The sequence below is a fragment of the Carcharodon carcharias genome, chromosome 26 (assembly GCF_017639515.1).
Source record: "Carcharodon carcharias isolate sCarCar2 chromosome 26, sCarCar2.pri, whole genome shotgun sequence".
In the NCBI taxonomy this organism is placed as follows: Eukaryota; Metazoa; Chordata; class Chondrichthyes; order Lamniformes; family Lamnidae; genus Carcharodon; species Carcharodon carcharias.
In genome coordinates, this window is record NC_054492.1 from 15,079,918 (window position 1) to 15,104,142 (window position 24,225).

The following is a 24,225-nucleotide window of genomic DNA, read 5'->3' on the forward strand; positions in this document are numbered from 1 at the left end:
CTGATTTTGCTGCGCCCCCCCACCTTCCTGAAAATTTAAATGGAGCGGGATGACATCGGGGTTTCCACCCAACAACATGTCATCCCGCGTCATTTTACGCATTGGCGAGTAGGCCCCGCCCCCTGCTCACCGACAGCAAAATTCTGCCCAATGTCCTCAAAACCATTCTTCTGTCAATCATTATCTCCTTTGCCCTTGACTGAGAAGCAAGTTGTCCAACCTATGGCAGGACAAGCTTGCCCAAATGCATACCGAAGTTGAATAAGGGTCATGTGCAGTAGACTTCACTGACTATGGAGAAATCCCACTATATTTCTGAGGGCGTGCTAACTTACTTACAAGACCACTCACCATCTTTTCAAGAGCAGCTAGGAATAAATGCCACCCTTGCTGCTGATATCAGCATCACAAAAATTAATTAAATATACATGTACGCGCATACATATCTGAAGGAGGTAGAACCAGCACTTGCAACTATCATAGTATTAAATTTGTCTATGTAATCTCTTTGATAATTTATTCCTGTGTCCCAAGCATCATTTTCTTGCAAGGTACACTAAAGGTACACTACCAATGAGAAAGTGGTAGCATCCTGGGAGTGTCTGGCACAAGCTTTGAAAAGCCCTGAATTATAGGAGCTATGTGTCTGTAAGAGCTCAAAGAGGTCAATCACTTTGTTAAATTGTAAGATTTAAAGATCCTCAAAACCAAAAATTCAAGGATACTTTGCATGTTTTCTATGTTCAGTTGGTTAATAATAGTTTGCAAGGTCAGAAGCTTGGAACAGAATTTATTGGCTAAAACATGCTAAGTGTTTATTTTCCATGAGAAGTTTTAAAGTTATTTGGACACTCTGTAGAGTTTTGGCAGAAATTACAATCTTGATTAATAATGTATGATAGCTCAGATTTCCTGATGTCACGTTATAGTCTTGATAAGTTAAAAAGTGAGGATCTCATCTTACATTGCAGAAAGTGAAAAGTTTAACTCTTTAGCCAGAGAGTGGTGAATCTCTGGAATTTATTGCCACAGAAGGCTGTGGATGCCTGGTCATTGAGTGTATTTAAGACTGAGATAGATAGGTTCTTATTTGGTGGGGGATCAAAGATTATGGGGAGAAGGCGGGAGAATTGGGTTGAGAAAATTATCAGCCATGATTGAATGGCGGAGCAGACTCGATGGGCTGATTGGCCTAATTTCTGCTCCTATGTCTTATGGTCTTATGGTCTTAACAACAGAAATTCAGAGATGTTAAGAAAGAATTCCGAAAATAAGGGTGTAGATTATTAGCATGTGTAAGTGCATGCAAGGAGTTAGCTAAAGACTACAGATGAGTCATGAAGTCATAACATGAAGGAAGCGAGAACTGTATCAATATAGCAGATCAACCGTTACTTGGTCCTATTGAGATCCTGTGTTTTCTATAGCAGTTGTCTAAGATATAGCTTAATTATGAAGTAGACAATTGTTATCTGCTGCTTCAATATCTAAAGTGATATAGCCAAGTACATAGTATAATCCTTAAAATCTGAATACTAAACAGCATTCAGCCAGGGCCGTAATGCTCTTAATTCTGAACTGAATTGAGTTGTACTAAGTTGAATACAGTAAATGTCATGCCACCATAATTCCAATGCCTATATATTCTTCTATCAAGGATGAATGTTTATCATCTTATCTATGCCTCAACTGACATTAGTACAAAATACTTACTCATTGTACATTACACTAGGCCTTGTTCAACTGTGGTTCGAACACAAAGGAGCCTAAATATGCTAGAATTGCAAAAATCTCTGGTTAGACTACATGTGGGATACAATGTTCACTTCTGGCCATTTTAGCAAGAATATATTGGCCTTCGAGAGGATGTAGCACAGATTCACTACAATGATTTATTTTATTCATTTACAGGATCTGGGCGTCACTGACTAAGCCAGCATTTATTTCCCATCCATAATTGCCCTTGAGAACGTGGTGATGATCTGCCTTCTTGAACCACTACAGTCCCTTTAGTGTAGGTACACCCCCAGTGCTGTTAGAGAGGAAGTTCCAGGATTTTAACCCAGTGCCAGTGAAGAAGCAATGAAATATTTCCAAGTCAGGATGGTGAGTGGCTTGGAGGGGAACTTCCAGTTGGTGGTGTTCCCATTTACCTGCTGCCCTTGTCTTTCTTGATGGTAGTGGGTTTGGAAGGTGCTATCTAAGGAGCCTTGGTGAGTTTCCGCAGTGCATCTTATAGATGGTACACACTGTTGCCACTGTTCGTCAGTGATGGAGAGAGTGAATGTTTGTGGAAGGGATGCCAATCAAGTGGGCTGCTTTGTCCTGGATGGTGTCAAGCTTCTTGAGTGTTGTTAGTGCTGCACTAACCCAGGCAAGTGGAGAGTATTCCATAACACTCCTGACTCGTGCCTTGTAGATTATGGACAGGCTTTGGGGAGTTACTTGTCACAGGATTCCTAGTCTCTGACCTGCACTTGTAGCCATGATATTTATATGTCTAGTCCAATTCAGTTTCTGGTCAATAGTAACCCCAAGATACTGACACTCGGGGGTTCAGTGATGGTAATGACATTGAATGTCAAGTGGCGATGGTTAGATTCTCTCTTGTTGGAGATGGTCATTGCCTGGGGCACTTGTGTGGCGTGAATGTTACTTGCCTCTTGTCAGCCCAAGCCTGGATATTGTCCACGTCTTGCTGCACTCGGACATGGACTGCTTCAGTATCTGAGGAGTCGCGAATGGTGCTGAACATTGTGCAATCATCAGTTAACAACCCCACTTCTGACCTTATGATGGATAAAAGGTCATTGATGAAGCAGCTGAAGATGGTTGGGCCTAGGACACTACCCTGAGGAATTCCTGCAGTGATGTCCTGGAGCTGAGATGATTGACCTCCAGCAACCACAACCATCTTCTTTTGTGCTAGGTATGACTCCAACAGTGGAGAGTTTTTCCCCTGATTCCTCTTGACTCCAGTTTTGCTAGGGCTCTGTGATGCCGCACTCAGTCAAATGCTGCCTTGATGTCAGGACTAAGAGTGTTAAATTATGAAGACAGGGTTGCATAAATTCAGCTTATATTCTGTTGAGTATAAAAAAAAGGGGTGATCTAAATTAAGACGGTTAAGGTGATCAAAGGATTTGTTCGGGTGGGTAGAAACTATTTCCTGTGGTGGGGGAGTCCAGAACAAGCAGGCATAATCATAACATTAGAGCTAGGCTATGCAGGTTGTCGTTCGGAGTTACTTTTCACAAAGGACAATGGATAGCTAGATCATTCTCCCCAAAAAACTGTTGACGTTGGGGTAAGAACAGAGGTGGAAAAATTTGTGCTGTTGACCTTTGCCCGCACCATCCTGTCCCTGTGCCATTTTATCAGACGTGGATTGGTGGCTGAAGGACTTGCTGCCTACAAGCACGAAGGTTATGCTGGAACTGTTTATAACGCTGGTTAGGTCACAACTGGAGTACTGCGTGCAGTTCTGGTCACCGTATTATGGGAAGGATGTGATTGCATTGGAGAGGGTCCAGAGGAGACTTACCAGAATACTGCCTGGGCTGGAGGATCTGAGCTATGAGGAACAATTGGATAGGCTGGGGTTGTTTTCCTTGGAGAAGTGAAGGTTGAGAGTGGACCAGATAGAGGTGTTTCAGATTATGAGGGATATATAGATACGGTGGATAAGAAGTCACTTTCTCCATTAGTAGAGGGAGTATAAATTTATGGTAAGAGGTAGAAGGCTAAGAGGAGAGTTGAGGAGAAATTTTTTCACCCAGAGGGCAGTGGGAGTCTGGAACTCACTGTCTGAATGGGTGGTTGAGACAGAATCCATCATAACATTTAAGAAGATTTAGATATTCACTTGTGTTGCCATAGCCTCGAGGGCTCTGGGCCAAGCGATGGAAAATGGGATTAGTGTAGTCTGGTCTTTGTTGACCAGCGTGGACATGATGGGCTAAGTGGCCTCCTTCTGTGCTGTAAACGTCCATGAGTCTATGAGTCTATGCTGGGTAGCCTATTAAGGTAGGCTACAGCCCAATTAAGGCCAATTCTCAGAGGCTGATTGGAATTTTCCAGTCGACCTGTGGAACCCCCGCAGCTTTGGGATTTGATTAGCTTCTGAGAGGTGATCCGCTAGCAGACTGAGAGGCCAGCACTCCAGGCAGCCTTTGAGGCCCTCCCTGTCTGCTTGGGTACAACTGCAGCCACAGGTCACCCTGTGGAGAGCTTGTGGCTCAGCGGCTGTAGCCACCTTCAATTTGAATATTTTTAAAGTTGCTCAGAGGGTGGTCCAAGATCGAGGTGCTCTTTCTCTCTTTCTTACCTAATAATGGCAGCCTGCAGATCCTATTTTGGTGGAGGGTTTCTTGGACCTTCAAGGGCCGGTCCTCATCTGTGATTGGATGTAGGCGGGCTCTCTGGCCACTAATTCAGGGGAAATCACTGGCGGGTGATGTTTCATGGTGCAGATCGGGATCCTGTCATTGGAGATCCAACCAAAAACCCAAAATCCTACCCTGGGAGTCAATTGAAAATTTCAAAACTGAGATTGATAGATTTTTGTTAGGCAAGGTTAATAAGGGATAGGAATCAAAGGCTGGAGGTAAGACATAAATCAGCCATGATCTAATTACATGGCGGAATAGGCTGGAGGAGCTGATTGTCCTAGTCCTGTCCCTACATTCCTAAAACAATACAGATGGCTTAAAAACAAAAAAACTGCGGATGCTGGAAATCCAAAATAAAAACAGAATTACCTGGAAAAACTCAGCAGGTCTGGCAGCATCGGCGGAGAAGAAAAGAGTTGACGTTTCAAGTCCTCATGACTCTTCGACCGAACCCTTCCCCCTCGATTCCCTGACTAGGCCCCTGACCCCCAACTCCCCTGCCCCACCTACTCAGCTGCCACCCTACCCACCTTCCAACCCACCCTACCCAGCTGCTACGCTACCCACCTTACCCACTTACACACCTACACGATCACCCATTCACTCACACATTCACTCACACATTCACTCAAACATTCACTCAAACATTCACTCACACAATCACTCACACATTCACTTATTCATTCACGAACATACTGAGAAGCTAGGGGACTTTAAACATTTCCCATAATATGGCAGCTAATGCCATAAAAAGGGGACGTGGCTTCTGCGCAGATTCTCTTCGCTGCTGTCTCTATGGATTCCTGTGCTGAGGGAGTTCTGCAGAATCCTCTATCAGAAGTCAGATCCTTTACAATGTATGCAGTTAAGTGGGTAGTGTTCTGTCTGATCAGCACCAGATGCAGGTATTTCATCTCTGACCGGAAGATTTGGGCCATTGTCTCCTCAAAATTGCTGCTCTTGTTTCAAAAGAAGCCCTTCGGCATATTGGCCGCAAAAGAAACTAGCGAATGACTGAAGCATAAAAACAGCTAACCTGCTTTATTCCTTATCCTTGTAAAATTCATTCCCTCAGGTTGATGTCAGGTACATTGACTGTCAAAAGAAAGATCGCCTGAGCATTCTTGATCAATTTTTTTCTTGACACATGACCAGGTTGTCTGGATTACAGCCTTATCAAATTACTAAAATATTGGTTATGTCAGAAAACTGCCACTGAATGAAGCCAGGCAAGGTTTTCACCTGCAGTTAAGGTAACATTTGCTGTGTTCTTGCAAAATGGCCTGATCTATGGTGCCAGGAAGGAGCAGTGTGGAGTCCTCTTGACATTAGTCTGAATTCAAACTCAAAAAAGCCAATTACTGCAAACAATAATTGTTCAGAGCCCTGTATAATACAGATCTGGCCTCACACAGGGCTGTGCATGAACTACTTTTGGTGTAAGTAGACAAAGTGCCAACCTCTTATTCCATTGCAATGAGATAAGGGGATGATTTTGCATTGGGTCTCGCCTTAAAATCAGGGTTCTCTTATCCTTGTATAAGCAAATATGCAAAATGATAACAAACCTAAATTCTAATTGCTCTTATATTTTCAGAAATCCTTTGGTTCCTAGTGTGAGCATACATGTAACAGTGCTGAAATACCAGGTAGGCTTCCAATCACATTAACATCACTATCGGCATCACTCCCACAACAGGAATGGTTCAACTGTGCTAAGCAGGAAAGAAAAGCCGAGCTCTTCAGTGTTGAACTGCATACTTACATGAGTATTTAATTAGCAATTTTATAAGTCAATGCAAAGAGCTTGCCCTGCAGAGCTGCACTTTTTCAGTATTCAGCTGACTGCATTTGCAATTCTGCCAATGAATCTGATTATAGTCATTATGTACTATAAGTTTCAGTGTTAAGCCCAGCCATTGGCACAAGATCTTGGAAAACTTAGACCTTCTGGAGCTGTCTTAGTAAATGGAAAAAGCCTTGGATTTCATCATTAAAATAGTTATTAATTTCTAAAACTAATGGCATGCTCATTGTGGCCATGATACATGAATTAGTTCCTTAGAATCATTTGCACCTCAGCCTTGGTTCAATGGTAGCACTCTAGTTGTAAAGTAATGGGTTAATGGTTATGTTAGTGAGACTATAATGATATTATTGATGTAACCCAGACATTGGTAGTCAGATGACTGAGAGACTCCAAGGGAGCTAGGTGCAGAACAGTCTGTGTCTTAAATACCATGTGCTTATTATAATGCCTTGTAAATAGCGTAAATAAACTATACCGCCTATTTCCAGTCATTTGTAGACTAAATTAAACCTCTCTGAAACATGGTGGCAGTGCTGGAGGCCACAGTCTAGCAAACTGCAGCCACAGATTGGGCAAAGCGTGAGTGACGACCGGTGAAAGAAGGAAATTGACTTTGCAGTGACGAAGATCAGGCCCGAAAAGCATCATGGTATGGTGACTGTGAGGGGCACATGATGTCAATAGCCACTGAACAGCCACTACCCCCTCCACAACCTTTCCGACACATCAAAGATCCATAGTAAGGACATCAATGCGAGCTCTATAAGTGACAGTTCAAAAGATACCAAGCGGCAACACCAGGTCTGTACACTTTTATATGCAGTAGAGGCCATAGCTGATGAGGTCCTGGGCCAGCAAGGCTTGAAGAGACCTCGGCATCATGCAATGAGCTTATGGGCACCTCTGATAAGCACTGCAGTCCAAAAAATAATTGGGTTATGGAAGATGCAAGAGTTGACCAGAGAAACCAATGTTGGCACAGTCGTTGATTCCTCTATCAAGGAGTTATATCAATCCCCGAGTACTTGCAGTCAAGGAGCCTCAAAACATGGGTTTAATCACGATCGCATTGTGGCTAGTGGGCTTGGCGACAAAGCTGTCGGGTCTTTCGCAACCCATAGACAATTCGACTTTAGAGTGGCAGGCAGAGTACCGACAGCAGACTAGCAATCCTGGGTGATGTTGAGGTTCAGGAGGGATCGATCCTGTATGTAGGCCCAAAGTTTGGAGCCCCGTCCAACAAAAATCCCCGCGATAAAGCCTGCCAAAACTGCCAAAGGGGCGGGAAGGACCCTCCAACCCATTTTGAAATATTCCGGATGCGGCGCTAAAACAGAGCACTGTCACAGAACATGCCCAGGAAGGGGAGCTGAACGCTTTCGCCATGGCAGGACCGGACATTTAAAATGATTCCACAGACTTAAAGCATAATTGAAAGGAACAGAGAAGGAGCCAGCTTTTCAATCTCTGAAATACAGCCAGTGGAAAATAGGGGCATTCGTGATGAAGAATTCCTGAGGGAAATAAAGGAGTAAGCAGTCCTGGTCTGTAGTGCTGGATGCCAAAGGTTATGGAACAGAATTTAAGCTGGACGCAAGGACGACAGTCGAAGTCTTATCAGGCAAACTGCACACTGGCTGAATAATGCAGAGATCCAGCTGTTAAAAATAAAGCGAAGGACCTTAAAGTGAAGGACCAGATTACTACAGCCCTTAAATATAAAGTAATTAAGTAATTAATGAAACTCTTTATATTCTGCAGAATCAGCAACATTCCCTACTCAGCAGGGCCATATTTTCAGGTCTTGGTCTTGTTCAAAGGGTCAAAGAAGTAACATGTAGGGCTGTGGAGACATTTTTAGGAATAAATTTCCCAGGTTGTTGTGGGGTCTGGGAAAGCTCTACTCTTAATGCTCTACTCCCAGATGGCAAACCTGTGTGTTTATTTACCCCTAGGAGTGTACCAAACCAACTGATTGGAAAAGTTAAAGAGCAAATTGACAGGGTACCGCATCTATCCTGTTATAGTCCCTACAAAGTGATGTTCCAGGTTAGTTATGGTCCCTAAACCTAGCGGCGATATTAAGCTCTGTGTTAACCTGACATAGCTAAATAAGGCTGTCCAAAGGGAGATACACGCAATGTCCTCTATTGATGACAGTTTGGTGAAGTTGTCCAAATATGTCCTTTTTATGAAGCTGGATGCCAACAGTGGGTTTTGGTAGACTCCCGTTGACCAAGAATCAAGGTTGTTAACTACCTTTATCACTCCCTTTGATCGTTTTTGTTTCAATCATCTTCCTTTCAGTACATCCTCTGCACCAGAAATCTTGCAATGCAATACGTCTGGCATAATCAAAGGCAAAGAAGGCATTATTTGCCAGATAGTTGATTTACTCATCCATGGTGCTACTATGGAAGAACATGACTATAGAGTCCAGGAGGTTTTAAGGGTGCTTTAACAAACCAGCCCCACCATGAATGATAAGTCTGAATTCAGGAAGACCACCATTACATTTCTAGGTCACATCATCCACCAACATGGGACAAAGGTAGATGCCCAGAAGACCAAGGCAATTAAAAAGTTTCTGCAGCCTAAGTGTATTTTGGTCATCCAGCGATTTTTTAGGCATGGTCAACTCGGTGGGGAACATTATCCCACACCTGTCCGCCATTAATTAACCTCTAAGGGACCTATTGTCAAAAGGTCAGCAGCGGTATTGTGGAGTCAAGCAGAAGAATGCCTTTCTCAAGATTAAGGAGTTGCAAGTCTCTTCCGCAGCGCTTGCACATTACGACCCAAAACAGCCAACAATAGTAGCGGCCAATGCATCAGTGATGGGGCTTGGAACAGTTTTACTGCAGACCCAGGAAGAGGGGAGGAGAAAATCAGTGTACTATGCTTCTCGATCATTAACAGAAACGGGACAGCAGTGTGCAGCAATCAAAAAGGAGGCACTGACTCTGACATGAGCTTGCGAAAAGTTCTCCGGTTGCTCAATGGGCTTGCAATTTAAGATGGATGTGGACCATAAAACTCTGGTCACTCTTCTAGCCTCTACAGAGACTGTTAAGATGCCACCAAGGGTACAGTTAAGGCTCATGAGCTATGACTATACCACGGAGTATGTGCAAGGCAAAAGTTAGATTACAGCAGACACGCTGTCGAGACCTACAACCAGGCCACAGAGTATCACTTGACACACAGAGTACCACTTGACACTCAACTCCAAGGTGGAAGCATATTCCTCATTGATTACAGCCTAGGAAAGTAAACTCTGGGAGATCAGGAACACCCAGCTAAGAGACACAGAACGCAGCCAGGTCCAAAAGTACTGCCATGGTGGTTGGTCTAAATATGCCCCTAGCAATCAGGAATTGAGACTATACCTCAAAGGCATCCCATTATTGTAGATGGCCTCCTTGTCTTTAATGAAAGGTTAGTAAGCTTGTGAGTGAGTGATGATCCTCCATAAACTCCACGCTGGGCATTGCCAAATGTTGAGCATGGGCACAAAAATCAGTGTGGCGGCCGGGAATTTTGCAATCTATTGATGTGTTTATTACTGTATGCCATACTTGGCGCTATTCATGGCCAAAAACCAACTAACCATTGTTACCTTTGCCATTCCTCTCCAGGCCCCAGTAAAGGCTTGGCATGGGCCTCTTTGAATTATTATTCAGTTATGCAGATTCGATACCATAACCACAGAAGTGGTGGTAAAAGCTTTGAAATGCATTTACATTACCCATGGCATCCCAGACGATGTAGTGTTAGACAAAGGTCCATAGTTTTTGAATGCCCATTTCAATCTATTCGCAGCAGAATACAGATTCCACCACATTACCAGTTTGCCACACTATCCACAGGCGAATGCTGAAGTAGGATACAGGGTCAAAACCATCAAAGTGTTGATCAAAAAGAACAAGGACTTAGAGCTTGTCTTGCAGCCACACCTTTGATGAATGGCTTTTCGCCAGCCGAATTATTGGTGGGCAAGAGACTAAAAACCTAACTTCCTTTGCTCCACCACCAACTCAGACCCAACATCACTTTACAAGACGATAACTGAGTAAGGTGCCATGAGCAAATGTGCAAATAGAGGCAGTCCACTTGGTATAACCACTGATATAGTGCACGAGCATTGCCCAAACTCGCACAAGGACAGAAGATCTGGGTCAGGGAGTGTTAAGCGCAAGATACGATCGTCCACCAAACCCAGCAGCCCCGGTCATACCTTGTCGACACACCATTTGGAATTGTAAGATGGAACAGAAATCCTGATTGCCCTGGATACGACAAGGAGCCAATCGTTCCAATGTCATAATGACCACACTGATGACAAGGCCTCTACGAAAAACACCCTCAGGAATGTGCTCAGGTCTAAGAATAGGACCCAGCCAAGGAGACTCAAGAGGAGATCAGGGAGACCTGTCAAAGCCCCTGACAGGCTTAACCTGTGATGTCATGACTTTACAGGGGAGATGGCAGGAATGTAAATAGTTTTGTAAATAGTTTAACAAAAGACAGTTTTGAATTATACTTGGGGGGAGATGTAGGGTAAAGGGTTAATGGTTATGTTAATGAGATTATGACTGTATTACTGATGTAATTGCCCCATCAGTAGTCAGATGACTGAGAGACTCAAAGAGAAGTAGGGGTAGAACAGTCTGTGTCCTGAATACCATATGCTTATTATGCCTTGTAAATAGAGTAGCTAAATAGTTTTAGCTAACCTATGCCACCTATCTCCAGTCAATTGTAGACTAACTAAAATCTCTTTGAAACACTTGTCTCTGAGTCAGATAGCTGTGTGTTCAAGGCCAACCCCAGAAGCTAGCGCATATAATCTAGGCTAACATTTCAGTGCAATACTGAGGGGGTGCTAATTGGAGGAGGTGCAGTTGTTTGGATCATGTGCTAATTGGAGGCCCCATTGGCCTCCTCAGGTGGATGTAAAAGTTTCCCTCTTGTCCTGGCCAATATTCATCCCTCAACCAACATCACTAAGACAGGTCATCTGATCATGTTTCTCTTTGCAGTCTGAGGGACTTTGCTGCGTGCAAATCATCAGCCTCATTGGCCTACATGACAATAGTGACTACACTTGAAAAGTGCCTAATTGGCAATAAAGCATTTTGGGATATCCTGCAAAAGGACATAAAAACGGAAAATTCTGGAAATACTCACCAGGCCTGGCAACATCTGAGAGAGAAGCAGAGTTAATGGGCAGGATTTCTGGGCCTCGCCCACCGTGGGACTGGAAATTCCTGCCCGAAACCAACAAAATTTTTACTGGCCTGTCAAGTTATCCGTCCTGCCTGCTACAATTTCTGCGGCAGGCAGGACCAGGAAATTTTGGACAACGCGTTGAATTTTATGGCCCCGTTGCAGTGAGGGAGGGGCCGGAAAATGCAGCGAGCCGTTCAAAGATCCATTGACTACAGCGGGACTGGAAGATCCCGTTGGCGGGAGGGGCTGTAAAATACTGCCTCTTGTTTCAGGCCGGTGACCGAAGGAAGGGGGACCTGAAACGTTAACTCTGTCGCTCTCTCCACAGGTGTTGCCACACCTGCTGAGCATTTTCTGTTTGTATTTGATTTCCAGCATCTGCAGTATTTTGCTCCCGTGTTCATGAGAGGATGTTTGCCTTTCCATTTTGAAGTTTGCGGCATAGGCGGAGGCTGTTGTGCCCATTGTGTCCCCGTTGGCTCTTTGCCAGCGAGATTCAAGGTGAAGCCCACTGCTCTGCTTCCTTGTCCTGCCCCTGGTACCTTCCTCGGCTTCAAATATGTACCAACTTTCGTCCTCCCTTATGTCCTGTAAATTGTATCTTAAGTGTTCTTTTAAATATGTTACTGCTATGGGGAAAAGACAAAAGGGAATAGATGCAGAGTTCAGCCAGTGACTAACAGCTGCACCTACTTTATTATTTAGAAGGATTAGAAATTCTATTTATTGTCATTTTTATTATTTCATTGTGGGAGAACACATTGGATCGAAGAGTTATTTGCTTGATAGTTGACTTCCACAGTTTGCTTGTGGAAATAGTGCCTGAAGAGGGCCAGGGGTCCCAAGAGCTGGTGGAGCAGAGGATTTGACTGTCCAAAAGTAATGGCTGGAGGGAGCCTGTTTAACTGGGTATTCAAAATCATCACAGCAATGAAATGATGAGGATCGTAATGCTTGCTAAATGTTTCTTCAAAAAGGCAGGCTTGATGGAATCTTAGAGGGAAGCACCGATCGGAATTTGTTTTCAGAACAGAAGAGGGTGTCAATTCTCCTGCACACAAGTCTAGGGTCAGCTTCATGTCACCTTATCATGTGTGCATTACGTGCTGAACCTTTTGTCAGTTCAAACTGGCAAACATTGAGTTTCTCCCAAAAAAATATTTGGAGCTATTACAGAGCATGAATTATAAATGTGCAGGGAAATGGAAATGGTGCAATGGGCCCATTTATGATACGCAAAGGTATAAAATATTATTCAGCAATGATATGAATGCCTTTCATTCCATTTCTGTTTTATGGAGCATCTGTTTGCTAACACTTCTTCCCACTGCCATGTAAATAATCACTAAATTAGTGAATGCATGTACAATTTCAGCTCAAGTAATATTACTGTCAAGTCAAACAATAAAACTAGATAGAGGTACCTCAGCTCCATCTCCTTATTCAAATGGACAGTGCACAAAGAGAAGATTGAGTCTGCTTTCCTGAAATGAAAAGAAGTTTACATTTTCATGGCTCAAGGACAGAGAGGGCATAAAACGATCTGGTTTTAATTGAAATGACGGCTCGTGTACAAAAATGAAAGGCTATTTAAAAAAAAATAGTCAGGCTTCGAGGAATGAGCAATGACAAGCTTTAAAATCATTTTGGCTTGCACGCCAGCACTCTTGCAAGCAACCCCAATTCATGACTGGAAGGCTGCTCCCCACCTAAGGTGTAAATAGACATTCTGAATTTATTGTTTCAAATGTTCAAAGCCATCCTGATAGCACCTAGGTGATTTAATTTAATTATTGGTTCCTGGGCATTGGCATTTTAATCACTCGCTAATTTTCTCTCTGGTCTATTACCAGCCGATGATCAGTTTGATTAATTTTTGCTGACGTCGCCAGTGCTTGTAAGAATTGGCTAACCTCTAGATGTACATCGACAACCTGAGGCTGGATTATGATTGATCATTGTTGCCTTCTTCGCTTGATAAAACCTAATCAGTGTTCACAGCAATTTAAGTAATGAAAGCTCATTATCGGCATTTGCCGCGTTTAAGAGTTTTTTTATGTTCTCCTACTCGTCAACCTTTAGGGACCTTATGGGATCGATTGTGGAGTGCAGAGAGTTCTGCATTGCCCTGCAACCGTACAGACAGAAAGACTTATTTCTGCTGACGGTGTCTAGATCTGCACGCACTCCCTCACCTTTCAGTGCATATTGACAAGATGGGCCTAGATTATGATTGATTATGTTAGCCTCTTCATTACTTAAAACCTAATCAGTGTTCTGAGTAATTTGAGCAATGATAGCTCATTATCAGTGGAATTTAAGAGTTTCTTTTCCTTCCCTACTGGCAAACCTTTGGCGACTTTCTAGGATCAATTTAGAAGAACAGGTGGCCTTGTGATACTCTGCAAACCACACCCATCAATAAAAAACAACCCCTGCTGACTGTTTTGTGGTTTTGGCTGCGTGAAGTCAATGCTAACAAGCTCACATTATTGCTGCATGTTTGACAATATTTCATAGGATAACCTACATCTCTATAGAGGTATATGAAGTGAAGTTGTGATACGCTACATGATGATGGCGTTTGTATAAAATTGCTCTAACAGCTGTTTAATGAAAGTGTTAACCCATTTCAAATTGAACAATAATTGACTGGAGGAATTTTATTCAGATGTATTAATGTGCGTGTACGGACATTTGAAAGATAAGCTGACTGTACACAGGTTTGGGTTTCATTGCATTCTCCTAAGGTGCCAAAGGATGGCATTTTTTTCCTTGCATCTGTTGCATTTGCTATGGATTTGTGAACTTATTCTGAGCAACGCATGAAAAATGTGACAATCATATCTGAAGCAGATACCAGTGTATGCTGAACACCAACAACAGATGCAAATGATGCTTACATCCATGTTTAAGAGGCTTAGTGGCCATATTGCATGTAAAACTGTAGCCAGAAGGTCCCAGGAGGATGCTTTCTGACCAATGAAGAGAAAACTGTCAGAGTATTAGTGACAATTAGCAAATCAGTCGAGTGTTCGGCCATATAGCACAACTAAATAGGCAACAGAAACTGCCTGTGTTATTGTAATAAAGGCAATTTGGCTGTATCTCTTGTAACACACACAACTGTAAAAAATAAAGTTCACACATAGAAACAACCGTTGTTTCTATGATGGATAGTCACATAGGCACATCATTGTACGCCACCTCAGGAGGCTCCCTATAACAAACTGTATCTTCGATCCATGGGGACCAGGACTGTGCCAGTTCTCTTCCTCTTGTATATCAAAGGTTGCCTGTCCCAAGGAAATTTTGGGGCAAGTTGCCAGGCTTACTCGGAATGACAGGTTTTATTTTATGATTTGGCGGCTTTCCAACCTGCCTGCTTTAATTTCCCAACTTATCATTGGGATCTTCTTTGCTTCTATTGAAATTAAACTTGCTTTCCTGCAGCTATGTAACAGTACTAATGTGCTCCCAGGCACCTTTGTCAGTAGAAGGCAGTTTTTGGCCCCCTGCTGTATCACTTGTTGGTTGACAATGATGACAGGCAACAACAACACCAAATTGCATCCATATAGGACCGGATCTTCCGCAGAGCGGAAATCGTCATCAGATTGCTGCTTCACTCAAACACTCCCCTGACTCAGCGCTGTTCCACATTTCTTCTGGGACATTCTGAGCCCAGCTTTCCCATAAATGACGAGCGCGGCGTCGCTCAGAGAGCTTTGCCGCAACAGAGTAGATTTGCGGAGTCATGCCCCCTTTTTATGGCACTAGCTGCCTCAGGTAAGTTTAAAGGTCCAGCTTGAATGTTAGTGAATGGGTGAGTAGATACACGAGTGAATGGTAGGGTGGTAAGATGGGTAGGTGGGTAGGGTGGATGAGGTAGGTAAGTGGAAATGGCATGGGTTGATGAGGTGCCAGGTGATTGAGGCGGTAAGTGTGTAGGTTGATAGGTGGTAAATGGTTGAAGTAGCAGGTGGATGAGATGGTAGGGTGGCAGGTCAGTGAGGTGGTAGGTGGGTAGGGTGTAAGGAGGGTAGTGTGGAGGATGGGTGAGGTGGTAGGTGGATGAAGTAGGAGGTTAAGGTGGCAGATGGATGACATGGCAGGAGGGTGAGGTGGTAGGAGGGTGAATTGGCAGGTGGGTCAGGTGGTAGGAGGGCGAGGTGGCAGTTGGATGAGGTGGTAGCTGGGTGAGGTGGTAGGAGGGGAAGGTGGCTGGTGGGTGAGGTGGTGGGAGGGTGAGGTGGCAGGTAGGTGAGGTGGTAGCTGGGTGAGGTGGTGGGAGTGGATGTGGCAGGTGGATCAGTGACTGTGGAATCAGTTGTGTAGTTACCCAGGAGTTGGACTAGATTATAATCTGTCTGACATTTCCTGGGTAACTATCCAGGTAAGTACATCAGAATTGTCCAAAGTCTCTGACTCTAACTCAGAAATTTGCAAGGGGTCCTGGGGAGCAGGGGACTTGCCCACTGGAAGTTGAAACTTCTCTGGCAATTCCCATGTAGATTAATATGTCAGGATTTCCATAGGTTCTTGACGTGCATCTCAATCATACATGCAGTCTCTAATGATCCAGGGACCACAAGCTTTGGGCCAAAGAGTATTTCGTGTAATACCATGTTTCAAGTCATGTCACAGGGACATTATCAAACAAACATCTAGACACACAAGGTGATTTAATGCTACGAGATACGATACTAATGCTGGTTTCCTAAAACTAAAATAAAATCTTTATTTAAAGTAAAATATATAATGAATGTAATGTGCAGAATACAGTCAAAATTTGTCAAAGTGCTATTGTATCACCCTATTGTCTGACAAATACTAATATAAAAAAACATTTCCTTTCATCACAGACCTCTGCCAGTCATGTGCTGTTTATATAGCACCAACAACATCAAAAACCCTTAAGTGATGTTGAACATCAAAACAAATATTTGAAAATCCTTTTAAATATCTAACCTTAAAAACTGTTTCAAATTGCTGTGTGTGTATATCAGTGATACCTTAGAATGGGTCACCAAATCAAAATTGCTGATCTCAATTTAGTAAGGACGAAGAGATTGAATATTAATATGCTCCAGAAAACAGTGCACAGCTTAAAACTCGTCACAGTTTCTTTTGAGCCTCTGAGTAGCATCTGGACCCACCTCTTCCCTTTATATTTTAGGGAATGTGGAGAAATGGGATTCATACATCATTTTTTTTGGAGTTGTCCCAAAATTCAATACTCTTGTCGAGGCTCTTTTCAAGATTTTCTTGATACAGTCTCCTGGGGTTTTTCCTGGAAAGTGAAGAGGATTAAGGGGGGAATAAAGTTCACTGAATAACTATTATTGTTAAGGAAGTTCATAACAAGCTTGTGGAGGAAATCAAACCCTCCTACATTTGTGACATGAATGCCAAACCTCAAATTTACCTGTACATTTCAAACATTGGACTGATCTAAGCTGAATTGATGACACCTTGACAAAACTGATGGCATGAGAGTAAGTTATGGATGAACTCTTTCACTTAAAATATGAAGTGCTCTTGGTTCCTCAGGTGGTCTGATTCAGGAGTTGGGGGTTGGGGTGAGGTGGGGGAGGCGGTGTGTAGGGGGTGGAGGGGTGCGGTTGGAGTCAATGGTGAGAGTGTGCAGTTTGTGGCATTGGTAGAATTTATGGTGGGGGCCGAAGACAAAGTCTTTGGTCATTATCTGGAGAAAATTGCAGTTCACCCAAGCCAGACATGCATAGATGCAATGGCTGAATCAAGGCAGATGATAGAGAGATAGTGTTAGGTATCACCAGAGTACATGTCACAGCTGATCTCATGATTGCGAATAATGTCACCAAACATTTAGTTGAGGAAATTTACACAAAGAGCTCAATATACCCTGCAGATATCTGAGAGCCAGAATATCTGTACTCAGGTTATATAAGAAAAAATTCAAATTCATTGATGCTGTCAAATTGTGAGCGGGTTATGTTGGGGAAGATGCTGAGGGTTGTTAATAAAACATGCCTGTTTAAAAACCTGAATTTTAGCTCGCAGTTTGGGACTAATTGGTGATTTCCATGAACTAAATGTGTTTGAAGACATCTGCAGGTTTCTTACCCAAGGACTGATTAGGAGCAATTTTCCTGTAGCTTTCCTTGATGATATTACCTCTATGTAACCTTCATATACTCACATCCACTGAAGATGTGGAGTACACTGGCTGACACACAACATGATGTTTCTGGATGGCTCAGGGACTTGGGGGCAGAGCACACAGGTTCTCAGACATGCTCTAGAGATCCTGGTGGAGGAGGTCCAGAGGAGAAGGGATGTCCTCTGTCTGCAGGAGTTAAGAAGCCCACCTTACCCTCCTGTCCCATTTCTTCTGCAACAGCTGGTACTGCTCTGCCTGGCCTCATGTCCTCCTCCCAACATTCTCCAGACCAAACAGTATAGTAAGATTTCCATTCCTAAGCATGCCCATTCTCCTCGGGATTCCTATAAGGTCTCCAGTATTGTTTTGTAGTACAGCACTCACTCTCCTTAATCCTCAGTGGATATCCAGGAAATATGTTGATAGAGTGCTGGTGAGGACATGACAAAATGTCCCAGAAAGTCTCTCAAATGTGTTTCAAAAGTTGTGTTCATACACAGTGTAGTCAGTCCATCTCCAGCAGCAAGTAACGAATGGAAGTGAAACATGGCTTTAAACAGTGCTAGAAATCTTTGACACCAACTTGGTTCTTCATTTTCAGCTGGTCGCTAGCCAGCAAAATGGCATACAGCCTCTTTAATGAGCACTAGCAGGCAATTTAATTGTCAATCAAAGTCTTAATGACTCTTGAGAAGGCCATTTCTAGTGTGGACTTGAACTCCTTTACAAGGTAGCATCTTGTGCTAAAGGCAAGCTAAATTGCTTGCAGCTCTAGACCCACTTGGCTATATCAGAGGTATCTCAGGTAAATGAGAATGCTATATCTTAGCGCAATGCAAACTCCACTCAAAAACTAAAATGAATACATTTCAAGGGGGAATTTTTCCTCAGAATGTATTCATTTTATGACTTTAGTTTTTGAGTGGCGTTTGCACTGCCCTAAGAGGTTGGGTTCTCATTTAATATAAAATTGTAGTATGATATAGTGCAGAAGCCCTATGTGCCTGTGCTGTTTCTTTGGTGGAACTATCCAAAATAATTTTGCTGCTTTTCCCCATAGCATTATAAATATTTTCACATTAAATATTTATCCAATTCTCTTTTGAAAGTTACCATTGAATCTGCTTTCACCATCCTTTCTGATAGTGCATTCCAGATCACAACAACACGCTGAGTAAAGAAATGTTTCCTCGTGTTGCCTCCGATTCTTTGGCCCATCACCTCAGTCTGTGCCCTCTGGTTACCAACCATTCTACCACTGGAAACAGATTCGACCTATTTACTCTCTCAAGCTACTCACGATTTTGACATGTTATATGCATTGCTAGTGGCAAGTTAAGTTTCAAGTGCGCAGAGGTGCTTGTCGCAGGGAAAGACATGTACTTCAAAGCACCACAAAATGGTTCCTCTTTGCCTTTCAGGTGCTCACTGTGAACGTCACTCCTGTAACCTTTTCACAAATGCAACAGTGCAGCAGTTTTTCTAGCACCTTGATATTAAAAATGCCTTTTTATTTTTCCATGTCAGATATTAAAATTGCCAAGCATATCCTGCCGGGCCTTAGCAGGTGGAGGGAAACAAGGGCAAAACTCTCAAACACGTCAATGAGCACCTTTCTTTTCAGGAATAGTTTCAGAGAAAGAAACCAGCCAACAGCCAAATAAAAGTGCCCCACATGCATAATCTATGAATACACAGAATTTAATAAACAAATATAAACAAATTACACCTTCTGGAATTAAGCAGTGCAATATCCACTCTGCTTCAGTGCAAACATTTTATGGAGTATTGGAATCCATCACAGAATACATGGATATGAAAGTTGCCATAGAAACATAACACAGTATGATTCAAAGTGTGCATCCCTCAGTCAGCTGACACTGACTTCTGCTACAATAAAATCTGCCCCACTCTTGTGTGAGAAATACAGCGCTCGTACAAATTAAGATTTTAGGGAAATCCTTTTCCGGGTGAATCTAGGACTAGGGGTCATTGTTTAAAAATAAGAGGTCACCCATTTAAGATATAGATTAGGAGAATTTTTTTCTCTCAGAGGATTGCAATACTTTGGAACTCTTTCCCTCAAAAGGTGGTGGAAACAGGGTCTTTGAATATTTTTAAGGCAGAGCCAGATTCTTGATTAACAAGGGGGTGAAAGTTTATTGAGGGAAGGTGGGAATGTGGGGTTGAGGTTACAATCAGATTAGCCATGGTCTTATTGAATGGCGGAGCAGGCTTGAGGGGCCGAGTGGCCTACTCCTGCTCCTAATTCGTATGTTCATATGTAAAAGGCAGAATGCACTCAGACAGTGTTTGTAAACTATTTGAGATTTGCTTTTGCAGTTTAATGACAAGATTGTGTTACTGTTTTCTAATCTGCATCCTGTTTACAGGGTTGTAACCCACTCCCTGCTTCTGGTTTTGCAATAAACTTTCCATTTACAGTTTTGCAATCCAACCCCATTTATCATCTTGTAATTCATTCCCTATTTATAGCCCCCTAATCCAGTTCCTAATGCTTTCTATTACACTTCCTAATTGCAATATTATAAAAGGAGCTGGACATCATCTCTTTGTTGGCTTTTCATGAACAGCCATTAGAGAAAAGTCTCATTTTTTTTTATCTTCACTAGACTACAGCAATGATTTGCCTGCTACAGAACAATCCCTTCTCCCAGCCTCACAGCGGAGAAATGCTGTGATTAAGTGTTTCCACCTGTTTGAACACCAAGCATTTTTCAGCCAAGGGTTACCTCCAGAACAGCATTTGGAAACACTTTAGAAAAATACCATAAGCCTCGAGGGAGAAGCCGCACTATATCCTGTTGGTTAGCTGCTAAGTGTTTCAGTTCAGTGTGAGGAAATCAAAGTTAATTGTGCAACCAATAAAAGATAAACTTGTCTTGGAAAAAAAAGTGCAGGGACCTTTTCACCTAAAGTGGATGTAACAAAGTAAAATATTTATTTTTCATGTCAAATGGGCCTATTATATTGGCAAAGGTTGAAAAAGAAGTGCCAATGTTTGGCTTTACCTTCAAAAAAGAATATCAGGACCAGGTCCATGTATGAGTTGTTATGAGATTAAGACTGGGCATTTCAAAATTCCAAATTAAACAAAAAGTACATGCTGCAACCCATCCTAGTTTTCATTTGATCCTTTGTCAAATTAGCCTTCCCAACTAAAATCACGCTTGTGTCACACTTGTGATAATATTGTTGAACTTAATGACTGCTGGTTATTTAATTAGTAACAAGGTTCGATTCTTCAAGGGGTTATAGAGTGGGAAAATCCCTGCAAGTGTTGCATTTCACTGCAAGGAATCTTTTCCCATCATAATGTAAGGCTGTGATTCAAGAAAGGCATCTTTTAATTTTTAGTTCAATTCTCAATAAACTGCCTGAACTGTTCTCATATAAAGTTGTGCAGAAGTGGCAGTTTGAGCTGAGCTTCAAGCTTATCAAAGAGGCATTCATGAGCATAATATTAATATTGATGTATCAGCAATGGGCTTATAATGTACGAGTAGGCTATTAGTTGTAGCACCTACCACCAAGAAAATAAAAATGTGAATATTACTGAAAAAAGACATTTTGTTGAAGCTTTTCATCTTGCCACTCAACAGGACAGTCACAAGAATATCAATGTCAGGAGAAGCAACAACTTTATACTGTATGAGAAGAGAGTGCTGATTCATTGGCAAGTGGACTCTGATTGGCAGAGGTGCTTCCACGGAAAATGCACCAGTTAGTGGTGATTGACAGTTAACTGTCAAGCATTGTTTGAAATTTAAACCAGACAGCTTGACTCTGATTGGTCAAGGCATTGTCCTGAGGAAAGAACCAGCAAATTGCTATCACTTATTTTGTTTAGTTGAAACAGGCACAATGTGTTTACATGTTCTTCCTGTCTGCAAAGAACAGGGCCTTGGGTATTAATATATGTAGCTTCCAGTGCACGCAAATGTGCCACACTGTGATCCTGACTGACGATGCTGTGGTCCTGTGCCTGGGCCTGGAGATACAGTTGGTGGCATAACATTGAGAGTGGGAATTGTGACTCTAGTGTCATCCTTTTGCATGAAATCCTGTGATGGGAAACATTGACAGTAATCCCAACATTTTGTCAACTGAGCGCACGAAACAACATCCTGAAAAAGCTCACTAACACAAAATGGGGGTCAAGCTGGAAAACATTGCGAACCAGTGCACTTGCTCTTTGCTATTCCACTGCCAAATACGCCTGCCCTGCATGGGAAAGATCTGCTCATGCTAAGAAGATGGATGTCGTTCTGAATGCAAGCTGCCAACTTATCACAGGTTGTTTAAAACCAACAAACACCAACAGCCTATATACCCTGGTGGGTATCGCTCCCGCTGATATAAGAACGCTAGCCACCATGAAAGAGTGACTCCATCAAACATCAGATGAGAGGCACCTTCTATATGGTCATACATCTACACCCAGCCGCCTAAAGTCAAGGAAGAGCTTCATGAACCATGCTGTTCCATTACAATCAACCCCAACCGAAGCCCTTGTGGAAAGACCGGCTCGCCAGTCTCGAACAACCCCCAGCAATGGAAATTCTACCAAATGAAAGCCTTCCCCCAGGAGCTAGTTGCAACTGGGCAACCTGGAAGTGCCTTAACAGACTTAGGACTGGTGTATAAAAATTTGTTTAGATAATATGTATGACCATAAAGAAGGTGCCTCTCATCTGATGTTTGATGGAGTCGCTCTTTCTTGGTGGCTACCGTTCTTATATGGCCCCTGTTCACCCCGTTCAAATCATCAGTTAAAATTTCTACATTATAATGTTAACAGGGCAAAAGAATAATAGGTTATTAATTACCTTCATTAGTGGAAATTTGTGATTTATGTTGTTTATATGTATCTGAAGATTTCTTTTGTTAGACTAATAATTTGAATGACCTTTGTATTTTAATTGCATAATTTGAATATAGCATTATGCAATTATGAGTGCCATCTTTATATGATTAATATGTTTGAAAATGTAATTTGATTTATTGAGGATTATTTGATAGAGTTGGTCTTCTGGAAGGTATGTAGTTTTATAATGTTACATTGTTGTTACAAAAGCATAATATCAGCATAAATAATACAATTGGACCATGCTGATAACTGACAGAGGGCATTTGGTATATTAGAAGATGCGTCCATTTAGTATTTGCATAGTTTAGAGTAGATTCTTCATTTCTATTGCCGTCTAATACTACCAGCATCAGCATTTAATTGATTATTGTTAATGCTTCATTATATCAGACAGATCGTTGTTGTGCCACAGTTGGGTGATCAATTAAAAATCAATTGTTTAAGAAGGTCTATTATATTTTTTGCCAGTTGATGGTTTACTCTTTCTTTGTTTCTGAGCAGAGCCAGCTCACCAGATTCGGAAGTATATTATAAAAAAAAACTGATTGTGAAAATTGAGTTGGGGCCTTCCTGGGTGCAATAATTAAAAGTATAGGAGCATAAATGTGAAGTGCTAGCTTTGAATGCCTTAATTTGCCATTCACGGCAAGGTAAGCCAACCGCTGGAACATCAAGTGTGATCATGCAAACTAAGCTGGAGAGCAGTAAATGAGCCATTTAATCTTTTGTAATGAATGAAGTGTGAGGTACTCGGCAGTAATAGTCAAAAACTCTAAAAGTCTAAGACTGTGTTTCAGACAGCATGATCCTTTTGGCAAACTACTTAGAGAAGTTAAATAGGCAGTTATGGCATTAAAATGTCATACTGCTTTACCAAATGTGCCAAATGTTTATGTCAGAATAGGATTGAAATAGACTGCAGAAAGCATCCTGAAGAAAGAAAAGAAATGTTTACATCTACACTTATATAGTGCCTTTTATTTTCTGAGGATTTCCCATGGATTTTCACAGCGGATGAAATAGCTAAATTTGTGGAAAGCAAGATCCCAGGGATTGTGTTAAGTTGTAGCTTAAGCGATGGATGCAGGTCAAGCTACCAGTAGAACTCTTTGTTCTCTAGAAGGGCTGTGGGCATCATGTTCCTTTTAAGGGATTTGATTTAAATCCCATTCAACAGATGGGAGTGCGGCACTTTAAGGGCGGTGTTTAATGGAGGTGATGGGAGTCTTGCTCACTGGCTGGAGAACTGGCGAGAGCCCCATGTCACTTCCTTTCAGGGAGGCTCACCAAATTAAGTGCCAATACTTAACTGGGTAGCATTGGACCTTTCCTGGGATCAAGGACCCTGGGACCAGAAATCTCATCCTCCCCTGAAAGCTGCCGGCCAATCAGAGGCCAGCAGCTGTGCATGGGCTCAGCAGCCCATTGGGAGTGGTAACTACTGCTGCTGTGTACCCACTGAGGCCCAGGATCGCTGAAGGACCCACACCACAGGTGAATGATGGTGAGAAGAGGGTTGTGGGGTGGAGAGGGGCTCAGCAGCAAGGGCAGTGGCGTGGCTGTCAGTGGACACCCCGTCCGCCACCTTCTCGATGCTGAATCCCTCCATCAGGCACTAAGTGCCTTTGAACAAGGGACCCTCTCTTCAAGTAAACCCGGCAGTGGGGTGAGGCCCTCAAGTGTGTACCCACTACACACCTGTCCGATTAAATGCCACCCTGCTACCAAACTTGGCTTAGGGGAGGCATCAAATTCT

The 24,225-nt window shown here is 42.6% G+C and overlaps 1 long non-coding RNA gene across 1 annotated transcript in view; it reads left to right on the forward strand.

Annotated features, from left to right (window-relative positions):
- Positions 1-24,225, forward strand: part of LOC121269817 — a 68,467-nt gene that overhangs the window by 39,048 nt on the left and 5,194 nt on the right. The window contains exon 3 of the long non-coding RNA XR_005941421.1: positions 5,989-6,040. This is a non-coding gene — a long non-coding RNA (uncharacterized LOC121269817). The remainder of the gene's footprint in view (positions 1-5,988; positions 6,041-24,225) is intronic.